The 26222-nt window shown below is 38.1% G+C and overlaps 1 pseudogene; it reads left to right on the forward strand.

The window, feature by feature from the left end:
• The first annotated feature begins 1821 nt into the window (after positions 1–1821).
• On the forward strand, positions 1822–1988 carry LOC125110084 (uncharacterized; annotated as a pseudogene).
• The last annotated feature ends 24234 nt before the right edge of the window (positions 1989–26222 follow it).

Genomic DNA, 26222 nt, shown 5'->3' on the forward strand with positions numbered 1-26222 from the left:
GCAGAGAGCCTGCTTCTCCCTCTGACCCTACCCTTCTTGTGTTCTCTCTCTCTCAAATAAATAAATAAAATCTTTTAAAAAATAAAAAAATAAAATTTTAAAAAATATTTTTAAAAGTTCTGCCTTTATACATTAAAATGTCCATATCTTTTCAACAATGGATTCTCTTGGCCTCAATATCATGTGCCTCTTTTTGCATCATATGTTTGTGAGGTCTCTCTACTCTCCATGATGCAAGTGTCTTCCCAACCTGATCTCCTCTTGCCAACAACTGCCAACCTTTAAAATGTATAGAATAGAGCAGCTAGGGCACAAAAAGAGCATGGAGGACAAGGGGAGATGGAAAGGAGAAGGGAGTTGAGGGAAATTGGAAGGGGAGGTGAACCATGAGAGACTATGGACTCTGAAAAACGATCTGAGAATTTTGAAGTGGTGGGGGGTGGGAGGTTGGGGGCACCAGGTGGTGGGTATTGTAGAGGGCACGGATTGCATGGAGCACTGGGTGTGGTGCAAAAATAATGAATATTGTTATGCTGAAAAAATAAAAAAATTATTAAAAAAACAAAAAAAAAAAAAAAAAAAAAAACAAAAAGAGAGATGGCAAGACCAAGGTGACTTATCTTTGTGGAATGTTTAAAGCTATCCCTTCTCAGGATCTTACAAACATCACTTTGTAGACCTCGAAGAGGACTGCAGTGCTATAGCTGCTGCCTCTGCCTATGCTCATGAATTGAAGAGGTGATCCTTGGAGAATGTGCTAGATTGCTTTCACTATTGGTCCCAATTAATGACTTTCCTGTATCCATGCTCATTTTCCTATAACTTGGCAAGCCCAAATACTCTGACCCTGGGCTCCACCTTATGATTAACCAGGAAAATTCATCACCAGTGATGTTGCACAGTTGAGAGTCTAAGCCTTTAGAGCTATTATGCACTCCTTCTATGACATGAGAACACACTGCCTCTGACATGAGAACAAGGTCTGTCAAGGAGAGGCCATGTGGGGGAGAACCAAGGTGCCCCGAATCAACACCTGGCCAACCCCCAAACCAGAGCTGACTATCTAACCAGAAAACAAATGCAGAATCACAAAAAAACCTACCTGAGACCTGAAGAATCTCTCAGTCCAAATTGATAACCTACACAATCCTGAGTTAAATGAAGAGTTGTTGTCTTAAGACACTAAATTATGGGATCACTTGTTATGCACCAATAGCTAACTAGTACTGCTTCCTTACTCTGAAAGAAGCTTGAGAAAACATATTTGGCATTCAATGGGTTTATGGTGCCCACACGACCAAGTCAAAGGACCTTCGCTTTGTACAGTGGGATTTTCCCATTCAATTTCTGTTTAACTTTATGATATCACACTCATCTCATAAACCCTTGTATAATAAGCAATGAACCTGCCCTAAGCAATGAACTCTGCAAGAGTCCCCCTGCCTTTCCTTGTAGAATAAGAACAACTTTTAATTAAGGTGTGTATTATGTATTAGGTGCTGTTTAAGAATATTACAATTATTATTTCATCTAACTTTCACTATACTTCTCTGAGAAAAGTTGCTGCCATTATTCCAAATTTAAATATGAGGAAATCTGGGCGCCTGGGTGGCTCAGTGGGTTAAGCCGCTGCCTTCGGCTCAGGTCATGATCTCAGGGTCCTGGGATCGAGGCCCGCATCGGGCTCTCTGCTCAGCAGGGAGCCTGCTTCCCTCTCTCTCTCTCTCTCTCTCTGCCTGCCTCTCTGTCTACTTGTGATCTCTCTCTGTCAAATAAATAAATAAAAAAAATCTTAAAAAAAAAATAAATAAATATGAGGAAATCGCTTCTCGGCCTTTTGGCTAAGATCAAGTGTAAATATGAGGAAACCAAGACATAAAAAATTTAAATAATTTGCTCAAGGTCATGCAGTAGTAGAGTAGGGATTCAGTCCTATAATAACTGCTTCCAAAGGCCAAGGGCTTTTTTAACCATTGCCTTCTCCTATTCTGTGCCTGAAGAATCTCTCAGTCTTTCAGAATAATCCTGGCACACGTAGCTTCTCATTTCAAGACCTAGCTTCCCCAACAGAGTTACCCTAATACCACTCACTGTTTCGGGGAAACATTCTGAGACCTTTGTATACTTGAGTATTAATTCACTCAACAACCTATAGTTATTAGTATCTATCATCAACCTTATTTTACAGAGGGAGAAACCAAGGCAGACAGGTCAAGTTACTTGCTCAGTGTCACACAGCATGTTAGTGACAGAAAGTTGATTCAAGCAGAGGCCATCTGGCTCTAGAGTTCAGGTTCTATAGCACCACAAACTATTTTTCTCACAGACTTGCTCATATCCAGGGATGGGCTTCTGTGGCTCCCCTGAGGAGAACTGTTCCTTCCTTCTCTTGGTTCCCCACACCTTCATATGCAGACCACTGTCCCAACTTCTGTATTTATCCAAAACTTAACTCTGCCTATCTCCCTATGAAAAAATTTGCTCTACCAAGCGAGGGACCATATTTAGAGTCCTAAAAATATATGGGTTTCCCTGTGGGAAGAGAATCTTCCCATCTGTTTCAACTAATAGGTAACCATAGATCATACATTCACAAACTTAAAGATAAACTGTAACACCAGTGGTGGCAGCAAAGATGCCTTTACTGGCTGCTGCACCCATACCCCAGCTATGAGAGTGTTGGTTGGAAGTAATCCACAGCTCCCCTCAGGATTTCCTTCATTCAGTAAAATACTGTCCTCCTGAAAATGCCTGGGAGGGTCCACCAGGGAAAGACTGAATAATAGGGAGCTTCCAAACCCTCAGGCAGAAACAACTCTGTGGTGAGATTCATACTCTAGAGGAATTAAGCAGGGGATTAAGTGGAAGCTAGTACTCAGCTGAAGCCATGTCTTTTCTTGGCTCTTTCCCCTTCCTCATTTTGCTCCCCTCACTGCTTTGCACGTTTCTCACGAGAGTCCTCCTGCAATAAATGCAAGGGAATCCCCATCACAGGCTCTGTTTCTAGGGAATCCAACCTAAAACAAGAGCCCTTTAAAGACAGGAAGCAATTCCATCATAGATAAAAGAGGGGTTTCTTCTGGGAAAGGGCTATACATTTATTTTTTCATGATAACGTGGCTGTTTCTGGCATCTAAGTCTGAAAAAAATAGTACTGATCAAAATTAAAATAATGCCTGCTCTTAGGTATGCTAGGGTAATAATCGCTGCTGTGACAAACAGACCTCAAAATGCAGTGCGTCAAGTAAGATGGAAGTTCTTTTCTCCTTATATATCAGTTGGACTTTCTGGTTATTGGGTCACTTGACTCTACACAGTCTTAAAGACTCAGTCTGCTTCTCATGTTCTTCCACCATGCCCTACTAAGTGGGTGGTCTCTTCTGCATATTGGGATCTATGGTACAGAAGCTGCTCTGCAGCAAAGTAAATAAGCGTATGAAGGAAGCACACCAGCCCATTTAAAGACTCTGTTCAGAATGGATGTCACTTCGGTTCTCATTCCACTGGTAAGAACCAAGTCACCACACCAAGCTGTATGTGGGGGTGGACACTGGAGTCCAGGTGGTCAGCCACCTACACTGTTGAAGAAAAAAAAAAAAGAGGAGAATGGATTTTGGTGAAGAGTCAGAAATCCCTGACATCATCCTTACTATTAGTTTTGTGTTGGCTCACGCTATTTTTTCTAACATTCAACATAAAGAAAATGAAAACACATGAGGTAACAACTCTTTAAAGTAACTGCCAAGTCTGTCATTTTGTAACTTCAAAGCTTGTAAAACCTGCTTTAGAAAATTTCTTGTCCTCATAAATGTGTCTGTTATAGGAAATAGTGTAAACTCATAAATTGTGCCTGATATTAATCATTAAGTTGTAAATGAACTCACCCGGGTTGTTTTTTTTTTTTTTTTATTCCATCTTCTATATCGGAACTGCTGAACAGATTTTTCTGTGATGATAAAGATGTTCTATACTTGTGCTGTCCAGGGCAGTAACAGCTGGACACATGGGACTATTAAATACTGAAAATAAGGCTAGGATGACTGACAAATGAAAATTTAAAATATATTCAACTTTATGGGGCACCTGGGTGGCTCAGTCAGTTAAGTGATCGACTGTTGATCTTAGCTCAAATCTTGATCTCATGGTCCTGAGTTGAAGCCCCGCATTGGACTCCACACTGGGCATGGAGCCTACTTAAAACAAATAGATAATTAATAATAAAAAATAAAATGTATTCGATTTTAATTCACTTAAATTTAAAACACTAAATATGGTCAGTGGGTACCATACTGGGCAAAGCAGCTCTATATAATATATAAACATTCTGGTTCAAAAGAAAGCAGTTTAGTTTGTTTCTCTGACAGCAACTGCTTTTACCAAATTTGCACTGATGGTTCCTCTAACAGCTTCTGATCCAAAGTCAAGGTGAAGCTTTGTTTCTTCAAAGAGCACTATCCTTGCTGCTATCTTTCAGCAGTGGGCAGAGTTATTGGCACACAGAAGGCTTTTAATAAACATTCGCTTACCTAAATAAATGACTGAATGGTGTGTGCACTGCCCAGCTGAGCTGAGTCTGCCATATAAACCATGTTTTGACCTGGCTCTTAAGTCAGAGCATTCTGCAATGCAAAGTTACCAAGAGTGAAATAATAATTCATAAACATTATGCACTGATGTGATTTAATTTTTGAGATGGGGACAATTACTGGACCAAATACATCATGGCTATAGTGTCTTGTGGGCTAAATATGAGCAATGGCATACAAACAACTTACACTCCAAATAAATTCTTCACATTTCCCATATTTCGCCTCTCTCCCACAGACGCAACACAACAGTATTTAGTTAACAGCTGTATACAACTTTACGAGAATGGCAGTGCAGTCAAGTACCAGAAGTCATAAGCACATTTGCCATCTGGATTCAAGATGAATGTAATTTATCCATGTCTGGGTTAATCAGAGTTTAAACTCAGTCAATTGACCTACCAGATACGAAGAGTCATCATTTCACAAATGTGGGCCAAGTCAGACATAGAGCTATTAGCCCATGTGTATTATGCTTAGCTCCACTTATCTCTAGAGTAGAGACCCCAATGCTTGCATGATTTTTATGTATTTGCTGATCATCGTGAAATAACTCATCCTTGCTAAGACAATCTGACTTAGGGATAAAATCCTCGTTATGTAAGTGGAACCAGAAGCAGGTTTTTTCCTTTCTCCAAATTGATAGGACCTTACACAAAAATACAGACTTAAAATTATGATTAAAAACAAGTTTCCAGGGCTGCCTGGGTGGCTCAGTGGGTTAAGCCTGTGCCTTCGGCTCAGGTCCTAATCTCAGGGTTCTGGGATTGAGTCTCACATCAGGCTCTTGCTAGGCAGGGAACCTGCCTCCTCCTCCTCTCTCTCTCTTCCTCTACTTGTGATCTCTCTCTCTGTCAAATAAATAAGATCTTTTAAAAAAAAAAACAGGGGCGCCTGGGTGGCTCAGTGGGTTAAGCCTCTGCCTTCGGCTCAGGTCATGATCTCAGGGTCCTGGGATCGAGCCCCGCATCGGGCTCTCTGCTCAGCAGGGAGCCTGCTTCCTCCTCTCTCTGCCTGCCTCTCTGCCTGCTTGTGATCTCTCTCTGTCAAATAAATAAATAAAATCTTTAAAAAAAAAAAACAAGCTTCCATGCTACATCCCATCTCGCCTAGACCTGGCACAGAAGAAAAGGAAGGCCCTTCACCACAGAGTCAAAGAAAGGGAGACAGTTTCTCACCACAGTGGGTCAAGCATGGAATGGAGAAAGAAACAAGAAGGATCTAAGGTGAGATCTAAGGTGAGAAGATGGAAATAACAGAACGGAACTGAATTCTTCAGAATTTGGAAATGGAAAAGAACTTTAACCAAAAGGTCTCAGCAGGTGTAGTGACTATAAGTCTTGTCCTTCCTGAAGAAATGACCTGGAACTGTCTTTCAGGAGCCAACCGAGTTCTCAGTCTTAATGAGTAGATAGTGCCCCACCTAGGTAAGAGTAATCCTCCCATCTTCTAAAAGTAACTGATGAATTCCAGTCACACTCCTAGGTCTCACCTTTGCATTTCTACCTAAATTCAAATGGTTGCATCATTATCAAGTGGAATTAGGAAGCTTTATTTTTGAGACCTATAAGCTTCACCTAATTTAATTTAATCTAGTGATCAAGGAAAGAAGGACTTATTATGAAGCATGAATTACTTGGGGAGGCTCATGTACTACAAGAGGATTGGGCCAGAGACCTATGAAATAACAATTAATTATTCACCTCATAGATTTTCCAATTCCATACTTGGCCAGTGGGTAAAATGGGGTCTCCTTTTAATACTGCCTAGTACTCAAAAGCAAATCCCAACCTTGACTACATTTGAGAAAAGGATATGGTACTCATCACACATATTTTAGCATCTAAGAATAACACACATACATAAAATCTTAGATGTAAGCAAAAATGGCAGAGTAAGGACTTCTAAAATTTTACCCCCTTTACATGAAATGAAAACTTACAAAATTACTGGATCATGTGGTATTTCTATTTTTAATTTTTGGAGGACTCTCCTCCACACCATTTTCCACAGTGGCTGCACCAGTTTGCATTCCAGTTTGCATTTCCACAGTGGCTGCACCAGTTTGTATTCCCACCAACTGTGCGCAAGGGTTTCTTTTTCTCTACATCCTCACCAACAATTGTTATTTCTTGTGTTTTTATTTTAGCCATTCTGACAGGTGTGAGATGATATCTCACTGTTGTTTTTATTTGCTTTTCCCTGACGATGGAACAAATGTTGAACATCTTTCGATGTGTCTGTTGGCCATCTGTATGTCTTCTTTGAAAAAACTGACCCAAAGAAAATAAAAACTAATTCAGAAAGATATATGCACCCCTATGTATTGCAGCATTATTTACAATATTCCAAGATATGGAAGCAACCAAAGTGTCCACCCATAGGTGAATGGATGAATGCATAAAGAAGCTGAGAGAGAGAGAGAGAGAGAGAGATGAATGGAATATTATTCAGCCACAAAAAAGAATGAAATCTTGCTATTTGCAACAACATGGATGGATCTAGAGGATGTAATGCTAAATGAGATAAGTCAGTCAGAGAAAGACAAATACCACATGATTTCACTTATATGTGGAATTTAACAAAACAAACAAAGAAAAAAAGAGACAAACAAAAAACCAGAGTCTTAACTATTGAGAACAAACTCATAGGTACCAGAGGAGAGGTGAGAGGAGGGATAGGTGAAACAGGAGAAAGGGATTAAGAGTACACTTATCTTGATGAGCACTGGTTAATATACAAATTGTTGGATCATTATATTGTACACCTGAAACTAATATAACACTGTATGTTAATTATCCTTAAATAAAAATATTTTAATAAAAACATACTATTAAAAAAAGGAGAAAACATAAAAATTATCAGAATCAACTTTTTTAGAACTCCAGCAATTAACCCAAGGCTCTCAACAATATGGGGAGTGTCTGGTTGGGTAATACATTTGAATCTCAGTAAGAACATGAGATTTGTGGCTCCCCACTCCAACTCAGCAGTACCCTTGAAAATAATAGGCAACATTCCATGTGGAAGGCACAGAACAAAGCTGAAGCTCTCTCAAAGCCTCACTCACATTATTCTGTCATTATTTAGCCTGTCTGTTGGGTCCCTGGAAGAGCCCACTTGAAAAGCTTGTTTTTATTTGATCTAAGTCGGAGCTAACTGTGCATAAAGCCTCTCCTCGTGGGGCATTTACCAAAAACAATAAAAAGCTACAGTCATAAAGTTGTGACTGCCTGAGATGATAGATACAATTAAGGCAAACAATAGACTAACAAGAAAGCTTAAAAAGAAAATATGGGGATGAAGAAGTCCATGGGGACTTTGGAAAGCTCCATCACATTCCTATGAAAGTAGAAAGTCACATGCATGCATAAGGCTATATGCCTACTCTGACAGATCTGGAGACTTTGTACAAGCAGGAAGTAAAAGCTAAGGGAGAGTTATCCATTACCTGGATGGGTGTTCAAGGTATGCCACTAAGCAAAGACCAAAGACTTATTTGTTCCAGGCATTTAATGAAATCTATGTTGAAATATTAGCTAACCACTAAGCTAACTCAGTAGAGCCTTCAGTGGACACACACAAGAAAAAAACACAAACTTCACAGAATTAGTTCAGAAAAGTCACTAAACAAACAAAGAATAACTACAATAAGCAGCAATGACAACAAACACTGGGGAGGGGCAGAGTATAATTTCCAAAGTTATTACATGTTATTTAAAGTATCTAGTGTCCCCCCCCCCCAAAAAAAAATTAAGAGACATGCAAAGAAAGAAGAAAGTATGGCTTGTGGACAATAAAAATAAGCAATCAACAGAAACTCTCTGAGAGGGGTGGTTCAGTCAGTTAAGTGGTGCAGATCATGATCGCAGTGTCCTGGGATCAAGCCCTGCATCTGGCTCTCTGCTCAGCAGGGAGCCTGCTTCTCCCTCTGCCTCAATGTGTTCATGCTCTCTCTCTCTCTCTCTCAAATAAATAAGTAAAATCTTAAAACAAAACAAAACAAAACAAAAAAACCCTGGGGAAATCCAGAAGATGGACTTACTAGACAGTTATTTTAAACCAACTATTTTAAATACATTGAAAGAGTTCCAGGAAAACATGTAAAAAAAACTAGAGTCTGAGAAAGTTGGCTCACTAACTAAAGAATATCAATAAAGACATAATAATTACATAAACCCCAAATAAGAAATGTGGAGTTGAAAGCTATAAGAAAATTAAAAAATTTATCCAAAGGGCTTTACCAGAAGATTTTAGCGGGGTGGGGGTGGAATCAAGGCACTTAAAGATAGGCTAAGGAAATGATTCTGTCTGAAGAATAGGAGGGGAAGAAGAAGATGAAGAAATGAGTAGAGCCTCAGAGACCTGTATAAACTGTTGAGTATATCAACACATGTATATTGAAAGGCCCAAAATAAAAGAGAGAAAAAGGCAGAAAAAATATTTGAAGCAATAACGGGCACCTAACAACAAAGTCCCAAGATACATTAGGTAAAAACTGACAGAATTAAAGGAATAATAGAGAATTCAACAATAAAAGTTGAATATTTCAAAATGCCACTTTTGATAATGGATAGAAAAACTATACAGAAGATCAACAAGGAAACAGAAGACTGGAGCAGTGTAATAAACTAACTAGCCCTAGTGAACAACTATAGAATCCTTCACCCAACAACTGCAGAACAAATACTCTTCTCAAATGCACGTGGAACATTCTTCAGTCTAAACCATATGTTAGGCTATACACCAAGTCTCAATTAATTTAAAAGGATTGAAATCATCCATCCACAGTGAAAATAAATTAAAATCAATACAGAAGGAAATTCAGGAAATTCCCAATTATGCATAAGTTAGAGAATGCACTCCTAAGTAAACAATATGTCAAAGGAGAAATCTCAAAGGAAATTAGAAAATACTTCAAGATGGATGAAAACAAAAACACAACATATCAAAACTTGTAAGATGCAGCAAAAGAGCTCAGAGGGAAATTTGTATTTTTAAATGCAAACATTAAAAAGAATGATCTCCGATCAACAGCCTAAACTTACATCCTAAGAAACTAGAAAAAAAGAAGAGTAAACCAAATCCAAAACTAGTAGAGAAAAGTAAATAGTATTTTAGTAGAGAAGTAGAGAAAAGGAAATAGTATAGATAATGAGTAGAAATAAATGAAATAGAAATTAGAAAAACAAAGAAAATCAAAGATGCCAAAAAGTTGGTCCTTCTAAAAGATCAACAAAATTGGTAACAGTTAGCCAGACTATTTAAATCTAGTTAGTTAATTAAAAGAATAAAAGAAAAGATAAAAATGACTAAAATCAGGAATGAAGGATGAGGCATTACTACCAACTTACAGAAATAAAAACTATAAAAGAAAATACTAAGGACAATTCTATGCCAACAAATTAGATAACCAAATAAAATAAACAAATTCCTAAAAAGAAACAAATTTCTAAAACCGGCTCAAGAGAAAATAGAAAGTATGACTAGGTCTGTACCAAGTTAAAATTTTCATTAGTAATAAAGAAAATCCACAAAGAAAAAGCTCAAGACCTGAGTGCTTCAATGATAAATTCTACCAAACTTTTCTTTTCTTTCCAGATTATTTTTCTTTTTATTTTCAGCATAACAGTATTCCTTGTTTTTGCACCACACCCAGTGCTCCATGCAATCCATGCCCTCTCTAATACCCACCACCTGGTTCCCCCAACCTCCCACCCCCCGCCCCTTCAAACCCCTCAGAAGGTTTTTCAGAGTCCATAGTCTCTCATGGTTCACCTCCCCTTCCAATTTCCCTCAACTCCCTTCTCCTCTCTAACTCTCCTTGTCATCCATGTTATTTGTTATGCTCCACAAATAAGTGAAACCATATGATAATTGACTCTCTCTGCTTGACTTATTTCACTCAGCATAATCTCCTCCAGTCCCGTCCATGTTGATACAAAAGTTGGGTATTCATCCTTTCTGATGGAGGCATAATACTCCATAGTATATATGGACCACATCTTCCTTATCCATTCGTCCATTGAAGGGCATCTTGGTTCTTTCCACAGTTTGGCGACCGTGGCCATTGCTGCTATAAACATTGGGGTACAGATGGCCCTTCTTTTCACTACATCTGTATCTTTGGGGTAAATACCCAGTAGTACAATGGCAGGGTCATAGGGAAGCTCTATTTTTAATTTCTTGAGGAATCTCCACACTGTTCTCCAAAGTGGCTGCACCAACTTGCATTCCCACCAACAGTGTAAGAGGGTTCCCCTTTCTCCGCATCCCCTCCAACACATGTTGTTTCCTGTCTTGCTAATTTTAGCCATTCTAACTGGTGTAAGGTGATATCTCAATGTGGTTTTAATTTGAATCTCCCTGATGGCTAGTGATGATGAACATTTTTTTATGTGTCTGATAGCCATTTGTATGTCTTCATTGGAGAAGTGTCTGCCCATTTTTTTTATCTGATTGTCTGTTTTGTGTGTGTGTTGAGTTTGAGGAGTTCTTTATAGATCCTGGATATCAACCTTTTGTCTGTACTGTCATTTGCAAATATCTTCTCCCATTCCGTGAGTTGCCTCTTTGTTTTGTTGACTGTTTCCTTTGCTGTGCAGAAGCTATTGATTTTGAGGAAGTCCCAAAAGTTTATTTTCGCTTTTGTTTCCTTTGCCTTTGGAGACATATCTTGAAAGAAGTTGCTGTGGCTGATATCGAAGAGGTTACTGCCTATGTTCTCCTGTAGGATTCTGATGGATTCCTGTCTCACGTTGAGGTCTTTTATCCATTTTGAGTTTTTCTTTGTGTACGGTGTAAGAGTATGGTCGAGTTTCATCCTTCTATATATAGCTGTCCAGGTTTCCCAGCACCATTTATTGAAGAGACTGTCTTTTTTCCACTGTATATTTTTTCCTGTTTTGTCGAAGATTATTTGACCGTAGAGTTGAGGGTCCATATCTGGGCTCTCTACTCTGTTCCACTGGTCTATGTGTCTGTTTTTATGCCAGTACCATGCTGTCTTGGTGATCACAGCTTTGTAGTAAAGCTTGAAATCAGGTAACGTGATGCCCCCAGTTTTATTTTTGTTTTTCAACATTTCCTTAATGATTCAGGGTCTCTTCTGGTTCCATACAAATTTCTGGATTATTTGCTCCAGCTCTTTGAAAAATACCGGTGGAATTTTGATCAGAATGGCATTAAAAGTATAGATTGCTCTAGGCAGTATAGACATTTTAACAATGTTTATTTTTCTGATCCAAGAGCATGGAATGGTCTTCGATCTTTTTGTGTCTTCTTCAATGTCTTTCATGAGTGTTCTGTAGTTCCTCAAGTACAGATCCTTTACCTCTTTGGTTAGGTTTATTCCCAGGTATCTTATGGTTCTTGGTGCTATAGTAAATGGAATTGATTCTCTAATTTCCCTTTCTGTATTTTCATTGTTAGTGTATAAGAAAGCCACTGATTTCTGTACATTGACTTTGTATCCTGCCATGTTACTGAATTGCTGTATGAGTTCTAGTAGTTTGGGGGTGGAGTCTTTTGGGGTTTCCATATAAAGAATCATGTCATCTGCGAAGAGAGAGAGTTTGACTTCTTCATTGCCAATATGGATACCTTCTATTTCTCTTTGTTGTCTGATTGCTATTGCTAGGACTTCTAATACTATGTTGGACAAGAGCGGTGAGAGTGGGCATCCTTGTCGTGTTCCTGATCTCAACGGGAAGGCTGTGAGCTTTTTCCCATTGAGGATGATATTTGCTGTGGGTCTTTCATAGATAGATTTTATGAAGTTCAGGAATGTTCTCTCTATCCCTATACTTTGAAGCGTTTTAATCAGGAACGGATGCTGGATTTTGTCAAATGCTTTTTCTGCATCAATTGAGAGGACCATGTGTTTCTTCTCTCTTCTCATATTAATTTGTTCTATCACATTGATTGATTTGTGAATGTTGAACCATCCTTGTAGCCCAGGAATGAATCCCACCTGGTCATGGTGGATAATCTTTTTAACGTGCTGTTGGATCCTGTTTGCTAGGATCTTGTTGAGAATCTTAGCATCCATATTCATCAGTGATATTGGTCTGAAATTCTCCTTTTTGGTAGGGTCTTTGCCTGGTTTGGGGATCAGGGTAATGCTGGCTTCATAGAAAGAGTCTGGAAGTTTTCCTTCTGCTTCAATTTTTTGAAACAGCTTCAGGAGAATAGGTGTTATTTCTTCTTTCAAAGTTTGGTAGAATTCCCCAGGGAATCTATCAGGTCCTGGGCTCTTGTTTTTTGGGAGGTTTTTGATCTACCAAACTTTTAAATAAGAATTAACATCAATCCATCACAAACTCTTCTAAAAACAGAAGCACTTCCTACCTCATTCCATGAAACCAGTATTACTTCTATACCAAAATGGACAAAGACCTCTCACAAAAAACAATTATAGAACAATATTCCTTATAATAATAGACATAAAAATCCTCAACAAAATACTAACAAACTGAATGCAGCAACACATAAAAAGAATTATATACCAGGATAAATTGGGATTTATCTTAGGAATGTAAGACTGGTTCAATATACAAAAATACAATCAATGTAATAAACCATATTAATAGAATAAAGGATAAAAACTACACAAAACAGACACGAGATAAAGACTGACAAAATCCAACACACTTTCACGATAAAAACATTCAATTTACTAGGAATAGAGGGGAACTTTCTCAACCTGATAAAGGACATTTACAAAAAATCTACAGCCAGTGTCATACTTAATGGTGATAGAAGTGAATGCTTTCCCCTAAGATCTCACCACTTCTATTCAATATTATACTGGATGCACTAGCCTGGGCTAGGAAAAAAATCAAAAGGCATTATTGGAAAGGAAGAAATAAAACTTCTATTTGTGGGTGACATGACTTTATGTATATAAAACCCTAAGTAATTCAGAAATACATAATTATAGCAAATAGGTAAATTTAATAAGTTTGTAGGATAGGATACAGGATTTATATACACAATCAGTTATATTTCTATACACTATGAACACTCCAAAAATAAAATTCAGAAAACAATTCCATTCAAAATAACATAAAAAGAATAAAATACTGAGGAATAAAGTTAATCAGTGAGGTATAAGATTTGTTCACCAAAACTATAAATCATCACTAAAAAAAATAAAAGAATGCCCAAATAAAGGGAATAACATCCACATTCAGAAATTGGAAGACTTGATGTTGTTAAGATTGCAATACTCTGTATTGATATATAAATTCAATCAATCCATATCTAAATTCCAACTGCCATTTTTACAGAAATTGACAACCTGATCTTAACAGTCATACAGAAATGCAATGGATGCAGAATAGCCGAAACCATACAGAAAAAAACAAGGTTGGAAGACTCACTCTTTCCGACTTTAACACCTGCTACACAGCTACAGTAATCAAGATTATGGATATTGGCATATGGGTATACAAATAGGTCAAAAGAACTGAATTGCAGGTCTAAAAATAATTCCACACTCTTATGGTCAAGGACAGTGAACCAGGTTATTAAGGAAATTAAATAGGGAAAGAACTGCCTTTCCAACAAATGGTGCTGAAACCACTGGATGGCCATATGCAAAACATGAATCTGGATGTCTACTCTACACTATAAACAAAAGTCCGTTCAAAGTGAGTCATAAATCTAAATGTAAGAACTAAAACTCCTTAGAGGAAAACATAAGTATAAATCTTCACGACCTTGGATGAGGCCTCATTTTGTAGTTATGAAACCCAAAGCACAAGCAATCAAGGAAAAAGTAAAGTGGGCGTCATCAAAATTAAAAAAATTTTGTGCACCAAAAGATACCTTTGCAGAACGGTAGCAAATACTTGGGAATCATTTATCTGATAAGGATTTAGTACCCAGAATATATAAAGAACTCCTGTGACTCAAAAATAAAAAGACAACCCGGGGCGCCTGGGTGGCTCAGTGGGTTAAGCCGCTGCCTTCAGCTCAGGTCATGATCTCAGAGTCCTGGGATCAAGCCCCGCATCGGGCTCTCTGCTCAGCAGGGAGCCTGCTTCCTCCTCTCTCTCTCTGCCTGCCTCTCTGCCTGCTTGTGATCTCTCTGTCAAATAAATTAATAAAAATCTTTAAAAAAATAAAAAATAAAAAATAAAAAAAAATAAAAAGACAACCCATTTATAAAATGCAAAGAATTCCTTTTTTATAGTAGTAAATTTTTATAAAATTTACCATTTTAACCATTTTTAAGAGCACAATTCAGTGGTAATCAGTACATTCATAATGTTATCAATCCTAACCACTATCCATTTCCAGGATTTTTCATCATCCCAAACAGGAACTCTGTACCCATTAAACAGTAACTCTCATTCTCTCCTCTCTCCCATCTCTAGTAACTTCTTGTATTTGTCATCTCTGTGATTTAGCCTCTTCTGGGCACTTCAGCTAAGTGGAATCATATAATATCCATCCTTGTGTCTGGCTTATTTCAGTTAGCATAAAGTTTTCAAGGCTCATCTATGCTGTAACATGTATCAGAATTGCATCTCTTTTACAGGTTGAATAATATCCCATTGTATTTATATACTGCATTTTGTTTATCCATTCTTTTTTCAGTGGATATTTGGGTTATTTCCATCTCTTAGCTATTGTGAATAAAGTGACTATGAACATTGGTGTACAATTACCTGTTTGTGTTCTGATTTCAATTTTCCTGAATATATACATAGGAACAAAACAGCCAGAGCATATGGTGATTCCATGTTTAAATTTTTGAGGAACTAGGGGCACCTGGGTGGCTCAGTGGGTTAAATTTTTGAGGAACTTGGGCAAAGTATATGAATTGACATTTCTCCAAAGAAGATATACAAATGGCCAATAAATGCACAAAAAGTTCTCAGCATCATTAGTCATTAGGAAAACGTAAATTAAAACTACAGGTGGCACTTCATTCTAATTAGAATGGATTTAAGGAAAGAAGCCTGACAACATCAAATTCTGAAAAAAAGGCAGAGGCAACTGAATCTCTCATCCATTGCTGGTGGGAATGGAACATGGAACAGACACTTTGGAAAGAGTCTGACATTTCTCATAAACATATACTTGCTGTATGAGCCAGCAATCTCACTCCCAAGTATTTACCCAAGAGTAATGAAAACATGTCCACAGAAAGATATGTACAAGAATGTTTAAAGTAACTTTATTCATAATACAAAACTGAAATTAACCCAATGACCCTCACTTGAGAATGGAAGCAAAACACTGATACTACTCAGCAGTGAGAAGGAATAAAACACAGATACACCAACACAGATGAATGTTGGAAACATCAAGCTCAGCAGAAGCCAGACTCAAAGGGCTAAATACTGTATGAGTCCATTTATAGATCATTCCAGGAAAGGCAAACCTATTAGGGCCAGAAAATACAGCAATAGTCAAGAGCGGGATTGACTGCAAAGTGTAAAGCTCTTTATGGTGAAGGTGATGGAAACATTCTATACGGTGATTACTGGTGGTCATATGCCTACTACCCCTGACCCTGAACAATAGGAGGTAAGAGGTGCTGACCCCCCACACAGCTGAAAACCCACGTATTGTTTTGTTTTGTTTTTAGATTTTATTTAATTATTTATTTATTTGACAGAGGGAGAGAGATCACAAGTAGGCAGAGAGGCAGGCAGAGAGAGAGGGGGAAGCAGACTCCCTGCTGAACAGAGAGCCCGATGCGGAGCTCCATCCTAGGACCCTGAGATCATGACCTTAGCTGAAGGCAGAGGCTTAACCCACTGAGCCACACAGGCACCACCCCACATATAGTTTTGACACCCCTAAAATTTAACTACTAATGGCTACTGTTGACCAGAAGATTTACCAATAACATAAACAGTTGATTAGCACATAATTCATATGTTTTATGATCATATACTGTATTTTTATACACTTATAAAATAAGCTAGAGAAAAGTGTTAGTAAAAAATCAGAAGGAAGAAAGAATACATTTATAGTATTGTACATATATTGATAAAAATCTGCATATAAATGGACCCGCACAGTTCACACCCATATTCAAGAGTCAACGTTATTTGTGGAGGCACCTAGGTGGCTCAGTACGTTAAACATCTGCTTTCAACTCAGGTCAGATCCCGGGGGAGTTCTGGGAGTCTGCTTCTCTCTCTCCCACTCCCCCTGCTTGTGTCCCCTCTCTCACTGTCTCTCTCTCTCCTTAAATCAATAAATAAAATCTTTAAAAAAAAAAAAAAGGAGTCAACGTATTTGTCAAAACTCTAAAACCTCTATTCTTATAAAATGTGACTTAACACATACTTGTTCTTATTTCAGTCCATTAACTATTTTTTTTTCAGCTACTTTTTTTCCTCTGAGAGACAGGAGACCAAAAAAAAAAAAAAAAAAAAGGTTGGGGTAGGGAAGAGTAGTGTTCTCAGATGCTGTAATTGAGCTCTTCTTTAAATCTCATTTCCCCAAAAATGAGCCAAAATAAATGACACACTGGCGACTCAGCAGCACAATGGAGAGACAGAGCAGACAAAATAAAATACATGATTTCATTTGTTGAAATTTATGAAGTAATTTATTTATAATGATTACAGCTGTGCAAATAGCTGTACTGGGTACTGGGGCTTCTAGCGGCATTGTGCAACCTCTGTTCTTTGTGCAAGCAGGGTCCTCTCTGAGAACGTGAACCTGGTGGATTTGGCTACGCTCAAGAAGCCTGAAAGAATGCAGGTCTTCAGGACAAGACTCAGCCGGCACCAAAACACAACACTTGCTAGATTACCAAAATCGAGCCTGATTTCCACTTGGAGCGATAACTCAAAACACATTTAACACACAACAAAACAGGGGTTGTTTATTGCTCTGGTTATAAGTCCCTCTGAAAATGTCAATATTTCTTATCGGTGGTTCAGATTATGGGGAGAGAATGAAACTAGGAAAATGAAAGCTGTTGGTGCTTTCAGCATACAATATTTTCCTTGGTTCTCATCAGGCTATAATAGAGATTTACGGGCTCTGTTTAGTATAATAATAAACAAACTACCTTTAAATCAAGGATCAGCTGTTTGAGTTTAGCAGATAACACCTGCTGTGAATCATAGGAGGGAGCAGGCCTAATCTGAGCGGTATACATACCCTTTCTTCCCTGCCTTACCCTGCTGGTGGCTGCCCTGTCATTTCTCCAATTTTAATGTCAGCCAACATCCCATGGCTGCATTGGGATAGAGGAGAGGAAGGGAGAGTCATAGCAGGGAATTTACTGGCACCAAAGAGCTAGACTGCACCATATCCCTACTCTGAATTAATTACCATCTTGAACCCAAAACTATGTCAACATCTTGCAATATGAAAAAAAAAAAGAATTTGGAGGTATGCTACGTAACAGTTGAAGTAAGCGTTCACTAAGTATTTCAGGGGACCTCAAGTTTCCAATAAGCCATCTCTTGCCTGAATTCCAACCCTAGAGCCTCATATCTGAAAGTCTGCACCAACCTTGTATTAAAGGTAACTAAGAACTGTATAGTTCACAATTTTTGTTACCTGTGTTATCAATAATATTGATTTTAAAGAAAGTAAAATATTGCAAACATAAAGCTTGTGTTAATTCTATTGTCTATTTCTATTTCTATTTCTATTGTCTATTTCTATTCATGCTTTGGTCATTTAATCTTTTCCATCATTTATTTTTTTACCCAAAATATATCAAGCTGGTGTGCTCGTGATCAATAGAAGATAACCAGGGATGTCTAGTCCACTCATTCATTCCACACATACTGGCCAGGCCCCTGCCACGCTGGGCACGGCAGATGGCGGTTAACAAGACAGGGAAATACTACATTGCTCATGAACTTAATATTCTAAGGGCAAAGAGGGAAACAGCAAATAAATGTACAAAGGAGATAATTAGAGAGTGTCACAAGTAAAGGAAAGAAATAGGTGATGAGGTACAGAATATAATCATAAAAGGCCTAAGAGGGATTGAGGACAGGAGACCACTTCCATCTCCCACAGTGGCTAACATCTGAAATGCAGTGGTGTGATGTGATGTGGCTTTACAGCCAAAAAGGAGTGGAGAAATCATAGTCTGTATAAAATGATATTTTATTTTACATGTAGGAATATTAGATTCTGATAGAAAAACTGGAGTAGTCTAGGCCACATGAAAAAGTTTGGGTAGGTCCCTAGGTCTAGGGCCACCGCAAATATAAAGTAGGTCCATTGGAAATATCAAAAATCAATTCATTGAGATGCTACGCCAGGGATCTTTGTGACCCCTCACTTTTCCCCCACACTCAAACTTCCTTCAAATCTTTCTGCCAACCCAGACAATCGGTTTTGGAGTTACATGCACCATTGCTTTGGAGAAGTCTTCAGAACATAGGCTTTCAGCTTGGTATAACCACCCCCATTCTGGAATTCTCTGGTAGGTCCCTATGGCTCAAAGAAACAATTTCTTCAATAACCGCATTTTCTGATACTGGCATAGGACCTCACAAGATACAAAGTATGTTAGTGGACACTACTGCCTGTGTTTCTTACAGTATTACCAGGGAGATACTGCTAGTTTCACCTTAGAAAAGAGGAATCCAGCCTTAGGAGGCCATGACCTGGTCAAGGTCACACAGCTTGTTATAAATGCAAAGCTATCGCTCAATTCCAGGTACAGTGACCAACTGCACTGGTTTTCTCAGGACTGAGAGGGCTCCCAGGGAGTGTGATTTTCAGTGCTGAAACCAGAACAGTCCCAATAAAACCAAGTGATGTGGTTAGTGCTAATGCCAGGTCCATTTAACATCATGTCTAGCATGCTTGCCACCCAATGACAGCTAGAGCAGGACTCCAGTTTGTTCTTTTTCACTGCCCTCGGGCAAGTCATTCTCGTTGACCTGCATCGTAGAGCTCTAGAATGAGTCACCACCCTCATCACCCCCGTCAGCCTCCAGCAGCTGTGTACACCATAACGCCACATGGTTGGACGGCCATGCTCTAAAATACAAACCTGAGGAGAGAGCAATAAACTCTTTCAAATATCAGGGCAGCTTCCAACTCCTGCTCACTCCTCAGCAACCTCTAGACTCCTCTTTGCCTAATGCAAGCATCGGTTGGAGAAGAGGAGGGGAGTTATTTTAAAAGTTTTGACTACATCTCATCCGGGTATTTGGCAATGCAACAGTCATGCTGGGTTAATCTTTGCCGTGGGTGTCTCAGGAATGACAGTGAGCAACTTTATGAAAACTTTACAGTCAGTAACATTACTCCCACGGCGTGACAGGGAGGAGAGGAAGGGAAAGTTAAACAGCTCGTCACTGTCTCTTGAGCTTGAGGGAAATCCAACCCTACAAATAACAAATGGTAAGAAACACCTAAAGTTCCTTGTGCAACAACTTTGCTGGAAGTATGCGAAGAAATTAGAACAATATCTGAAGAAGATATTCCAAACAAAAATTATTGACTTCGGTTTTAAGGTTTTTAAGTTGTGTATAATTTCTCAAATACTCAAGGAAAAACTCTGGTAGTCTTAATGAGAGCAGGGAACATTTGTTGAATGTTTACAATGCGACAGGTACTCCTGTCAGTATTTTATGATATTGGTTACTTACAACATATTAAATCTTCACAATAGCCATACACTAGAGGTACTTTATTTATCGGCCCCATTTTACAGTTGGGGAAACAAGACACAGAATAGTCAGAGCACTGAAGCAGAAACACATTCGGTGTGTGAAGGAGCTAGGATCTGAACCTACATTGATTCTGGAATCTCTCGGCCCAACCTCCACACAGCACTGCTTCACCATGGTGCCAAGGAAAAGATTTCTGTCCACCAAGACTGGTACCCAAATCTCCAGACATTCACAAGTGTAAATAAACTAGGAGCAGAATGATACCTTGGGCATGCGGGAAGAGTGGAAGCATGGGTCTTTCAGAGGATGGTAAAGAGCAGTGGTTTGGCTCCCTCAGTATTTAGTGAGAGTTGAAATGTAACCAAGGAGGAGCCCGTCCAAATGCTACTGTTTGCATTTCATTAAAATTTTGTCTCTATGAAGTTGGTCCTTAGAATATATATATACACACATGATTTCTAGGTTCAGTGGTAACAAAGTAACCGACTCTGCCAAACATTCTCTCTACCTTCATAAACGTCTACCTTCATAAACGTATCGGAGGATACAGACAAGTTAAAGGGGAAGGCAAAAAATTGATAGTAACAATGCAAACGAAAGTTAAGATGAGATGCCAGGTGGGAGAGGAATTTCTACTAACTACAGTGACAGGGGGTTGGGTTAGGGACTTTCTTGTCAGACTACACACCATACTTAATCCTCAGAACAAATCCAAAACAAGCCCTGAGAAGACAGAAGATAAGAAAAAGATAGATTTTTCTCTTACCCTTTCCACTACATCCTGGATGGAGCTGTACCACCGAGAAAAATAGGCAGCCATGTCCCACAGGCTAAGAAATCGTTTCCTGAACCACCCCAGGGGTTCTCCCTCCATCTTTGATCCTGTCAGCTTCTTGGTTATTTACATCTTTAGGAGACTACAACTCCCAGCATGCACTGGGAGTGCATGGGAAGATGAAGGCTTAAAGATGGTTGAGTCCTGAAATGTTTCCTTACATAAGGATATGCTTTGTAAGACAGGGTGGAAACACAAGGACCTTCAGTAAACCTGGTTGGTTGTGGAGGGTGGGAAAGAGTAAGTTGGAAAGGGTAAAAGAATTCCCTGGCTATATTCTATGGGAGAGGGAAGGTAGGCCATAAACACAGTCTCATTTTAATTAATAAACACTTGAACTTTTCATTCAAGAACAATTCATCTGTAAGCACCAGTTAAGCTTTCTTCCCTTTAACATACAGGATATAAAAGATTTCAGAAAAGTATATATCTGAAGCAAATTTTTTTAAAAATTTACAGTAAAATTTAGAGAATATATATATATATATATATATATATATATATAGATCTAGATCTAGCTCTAGATCTAGATTTTTTTTTCATTTCTTTTCACAGAAAAGGCAAGTATCAATAAACCAAAGCTAGGAAAATAAGTACAAAAAGGAGGATCAAAACAGATTTTTAAAAAGCTAGCTGAAATAAAATTTTAAAACAAATGGAAAGAGAAAATTAACACAAGTAAAATGGAAAGTAATAGAAAAGAATATAATGGTCATGGCAAAAACAAAAACTAAAGCACTTTTAATGGATCAAGTTAAAAAGAGTGAGGAGGAGGGGCGCCTGGGTGGCTCAGTGGGTTAAGCCTCTATCTTTGTCTCAGGTCATGATCTCAGGGTCCTAGGATTGAGCCCTGCATCGGGCTTTCTGCTTCCCCTTCTCTCTCTGCCTGCCTCTCTGCTTACTTGTGATCTCTGTCTGTCAAATAAATAAATAAAATCTTAAAAAAAAAAAAAGAGTGAAGAGAACAAACAAATAGAAACAAAAATATGTGGGGTGAGGGGGGGGGGGGATGAAGGCATATAGAGAAAACAGATTCAAGTAAAAAAATTATAGGTGCTCCTAAAACAGAAAACAGAGCATCAGAACAAATGCTTTTTTTTTTTTTTTTTTTTTCAAAAAGGTAATTAGTAACGTCTTTAACAAGTTTGAAAACTTGTATGCTGGGTGGAAGGAAGAAAAATGAAACATTTATCATTTTCCTTTCCCCACATGGAGATAAAGAGTCAATCTTTTTGATGAGAAGAAATGTGGTAAGGTTAAAGTCACCCACAAGTACACTTTAAAAATAACCACTGAATGTAAGCATAAATAAAATATAGTCTATACACAGAAAAAAGGACAATCAATAGAAAACAGGGAAAGTTCAACACAAGAAGAATTGAGGCCAAGTTTTTGTTTTTTATCAGTAATATAAAGAAGTTAAATTTCTCCATTGAAAGTGAAGTTTCTTTTAGATTAAGTGAAAAATTTGACCATACCCAGGACCATATCTAAGACTACAACTACAACAAATATTTAAATAACCAAATGAAAAACAACAGATACTCAAGCTCAACACATTCAAAAGAACAGAAAAAGCACAAACCACATCCTCTTAAGATTACTCAATAAAACTAGAAGTTGTTAAGAGGCAAAAAGTCCAATTATTTGAAAATTAATAATGTTCTGTATGCTTCTAAATAATTACTGTGTCACAAAGAAAATAAACATTTCAAGTAAACGTTTAGAGTGTAACAAAACTGAGTCTATTTCATACGTAAATATATGACATACCACAAACTTGCACTCCGTTATACAGTCAAACCCTTTTATGGATTTGATGTTAAAAGTGGACGAGGAAAATACGTGAAATGGTTAATAAAAAATGAAAGTATGATATAAAACAGAAGTAAAAGAACTAAAAAGAGCAATTAATGGATTTGAAAAGAGAAATAGAGAATTTATAGATACATTCTAGAGCTAGATTATGTGTGTGCGTGTGTGGGTCTGCGCGCGCACCCGCATTCATTTCCAAACTGTCCCTAGGACACGGAGGGCAAGGAAAGACCTCAGAAAGGAGCAGACCCTCCGGATGGGTGGGTAGGTAACCACTTAAAAAGCAAGGAAACTAACTTTCAAGACTTGTCCAGAGCCGCCTCAGGACGCATAGATGTCCACATCCGCCCGCCAGAATCTTAAAAGTAATACGGCGGTCTTACCTGGCTTCAGTCACGTACATGGCTCCTATGTTCCCAACAACTTACTCTCAAAGCTGTGTCCTTGAAAATGGCTCCCTCCGTGGGATGGCGGGTGGAACCTGTAGTCCAAGGACGGGGAGGGGGCGAGGAGCCTCCAATTGCCCCGATACAGCTTATGGGTCGGTTGGCAGTCACATCCTTTCCATGACCTCCGCCGGAAGTGAAATGTACAGAGAAATTCTACAACTCTGAGATTCAGTAGAACCATCCCTAGGTTCTCACGTTTCTAGGTGTGAATGCTTGTTCCATCACTTACCAAGCTGTGTGATGCCGTACAAGTTGCTTAACTTTGCCAATCCTCAGATTCTTTCTCTTAAAAACGGCAATAATGATACCACTTTCATGGTAAGATAAATTGTCAAGTCTACTTAGCATCCTATGCCTGACATACTGTAAGTTGTCAATACGTAGTGGTTATTCTATTTACTAGGATTCTTAGTAAATACAAGGAAAAAATGCCAGTAAGTAGAATTTGTTATAAGAACATTGTAACAATAGAGTGAGACTAAAACCTACAAGATAACATTGTGCAATGGGTATGCTAATAAATAGAGATGTCTTCAGAAAACTAACAATTAAATATCAAGTGCCAGAATTGACCAGAAAAGTGATCAAACATATTCATACCTTAAGGAAATAGTTTTTTCTTATATTGGCACCAAAAAATAAAAAGCCACACAGATCCTTCCTTCTCAATGAACAGAAGTAACTTTTGTATCAAAACCTGACATAGACAACACTATGGGGCAATGCATTTTTTTTTTAAGATTTTATTTATTTATTTGACAGAGAGAGTGACAGCGAGAGCAGAAACACAAGCAAGGGGAAAGGAAGAGGGAAAGCAGGCTTCCGGTCAAGCAGGGAGCCTGATGTGGGGCTTTGTCCCAGGACCCCGGATCATGACCTGAGCTGAAGGCAGACATTTAAGGACTGAGCCACCTAGGCGCCCCAGGGCAATGCATCTCAAAAACATGCTTCCTGATTGTCCTAGAACCATGGATATGAATAAGTTTCAGCTTCAATGTTTTTGAGAATGCTCTATTAACTCTCCCAAGACATCCCTAAATACACACACCTACATATACTGCACATATTTGGGAAATTCTGTGCTCCTACACAATCCTGGTCTCCCTTATTGTATTATTTTATTGTATCACATTTATTAAAATGTGACCCAATTTGCCTATTTACTTGTCCATAACCCCTAGCCAATTGATTCTGCAATACTTGGGGCAAGGACCTTGTCTATCTTTTTGTCATTATAGCCCTACCTCTATTAATACTTGCAGTTTGAATGAAACTATTACAGGATAAAAGTATATATCCCCTAACAACAATGAAAAACTCCAAGTTCCAAAAACATTCAACATAACTCTTGTCTAAAAAAATTATTCATTTCGACTCTCTAACACAAAATACATGTTTCTTATGTTTACTTAACCACAGAAAAATTGTTGCCATGTAATACCAGCTTAAGAAATACTCATTAACTGGGTGCTTGGGTGCCTCAGTCGTTAAGCGTCTACCTTTGGCTCCGATCATGATCCCAGGATCCTGGGATCCAGGCCCACATTGGGCTCCCTGCTCTGTGGGGAAGCCTGCTTCTCCCTCTCTTGCTCCCCCTGCTTGTGTTCCCTCTCTCTCTGTGTCTCTCTCTGTCAAATAAATAAATGAAATCTTAAAAAAAAAAAAAAGAATACTCATTAACTAATTTTATCAATGAATATTAATGCAGAATATCTAAATAAAATGTTAGCCAATTAAATTCCATGTTATATTTTTAAAATCCCCCACTTTTGATGAAAAAGAATTTATCCCAATAATACAAGGACGAATTGTCATTAGGAAATCTACTGATAAAAATACATGAATCGGTCAGAGAAGTAAAATATATGCATATGATCAGTTTAACATACACTGGGGAAAAAAATCCATAAAATTTAGCCCTCCTTAGGGATTGTTAGAACCATCTTTTCCTAATGAGAGAAAATGCCTATCTTATAACAAACAATCACAGGCATCTTACAAGCTTTCTTGCCTGTCCTGGTTTCCCTTGTCTTGAGTTAAAGCAAAAGTTTTAACTCAAACCAGGTGACATTGAGGAACTCATCTTAAAGTTTCATGCATGATGAGTATTAAACATAAAGCGCTCCACTTTATACACCTGAATGCATATTTTAAAATCAGAAACAAATTAAAAAGCAGATGACCTAGGAAATATTTGCTAATATATGAGAGGGACAGTATCCCTAATACACTGAAAGTACTTATACTTTACATAGAGAAAGAAACAAAATATCTGTAGGACAGAGAGCAAAACATATAAACAGATGATGAAGATAAAATAATTTATCCCTTTATATTCTACTTATGTTTACATTATTTGTTACATATATAATGTTATAATTTTTTATGTATCTACTTTTTTATTCTACTCTTATTTACGTAATCCTATGGTCACAGTGATACCTAAAAATCCTATCATCTCTCATTGATTCTCCCAACTCCAGTCTTTCCTCACCTGGATCAATGTTATATTCCACAAGATTGTCTAAAAGCAAAATTCTAATTGTCTTCTCAAATACTATCAGTGACTTAGGATTCCCAAGAGTAACCATATTGACACTGAATATAGTTTTAGCCCAGGCAATTCTGACATTAAAGTAAAACACCTCATGGGTATGTGGATCCTTATAGAAGCAACCACCGGAAACAGTAATCCATTCACTCATTCATCAAATTTTTGTTAAGTCTCCAATGACTATAGTACTGCACCAGGTTCTGGATGCCAAAAGATGAAAATCACAAAGTTCTTGCCCTGAGTATCTCACAGGCCAGAGAAGATAAGCATAACAGATAATAGTAGAGAATGTTGACCTAAAACAACAGGTAAACAAAGATAAGCTCCAAAGTGTCAAAAAGATGAGTTTATTTGGGA

Source organism: Lutra lutra, chromosome 9 (assembly GCF_902655055.1).
Source record: "Lutra lutra chromosome 9, mLutLut1.2, whole genome shotgun sequence".
NCBI lineage: Eukaryota > Metazoa > Chordata > Mammalia > Carnivora > Mustelidae > Lutra > Lutra lutra.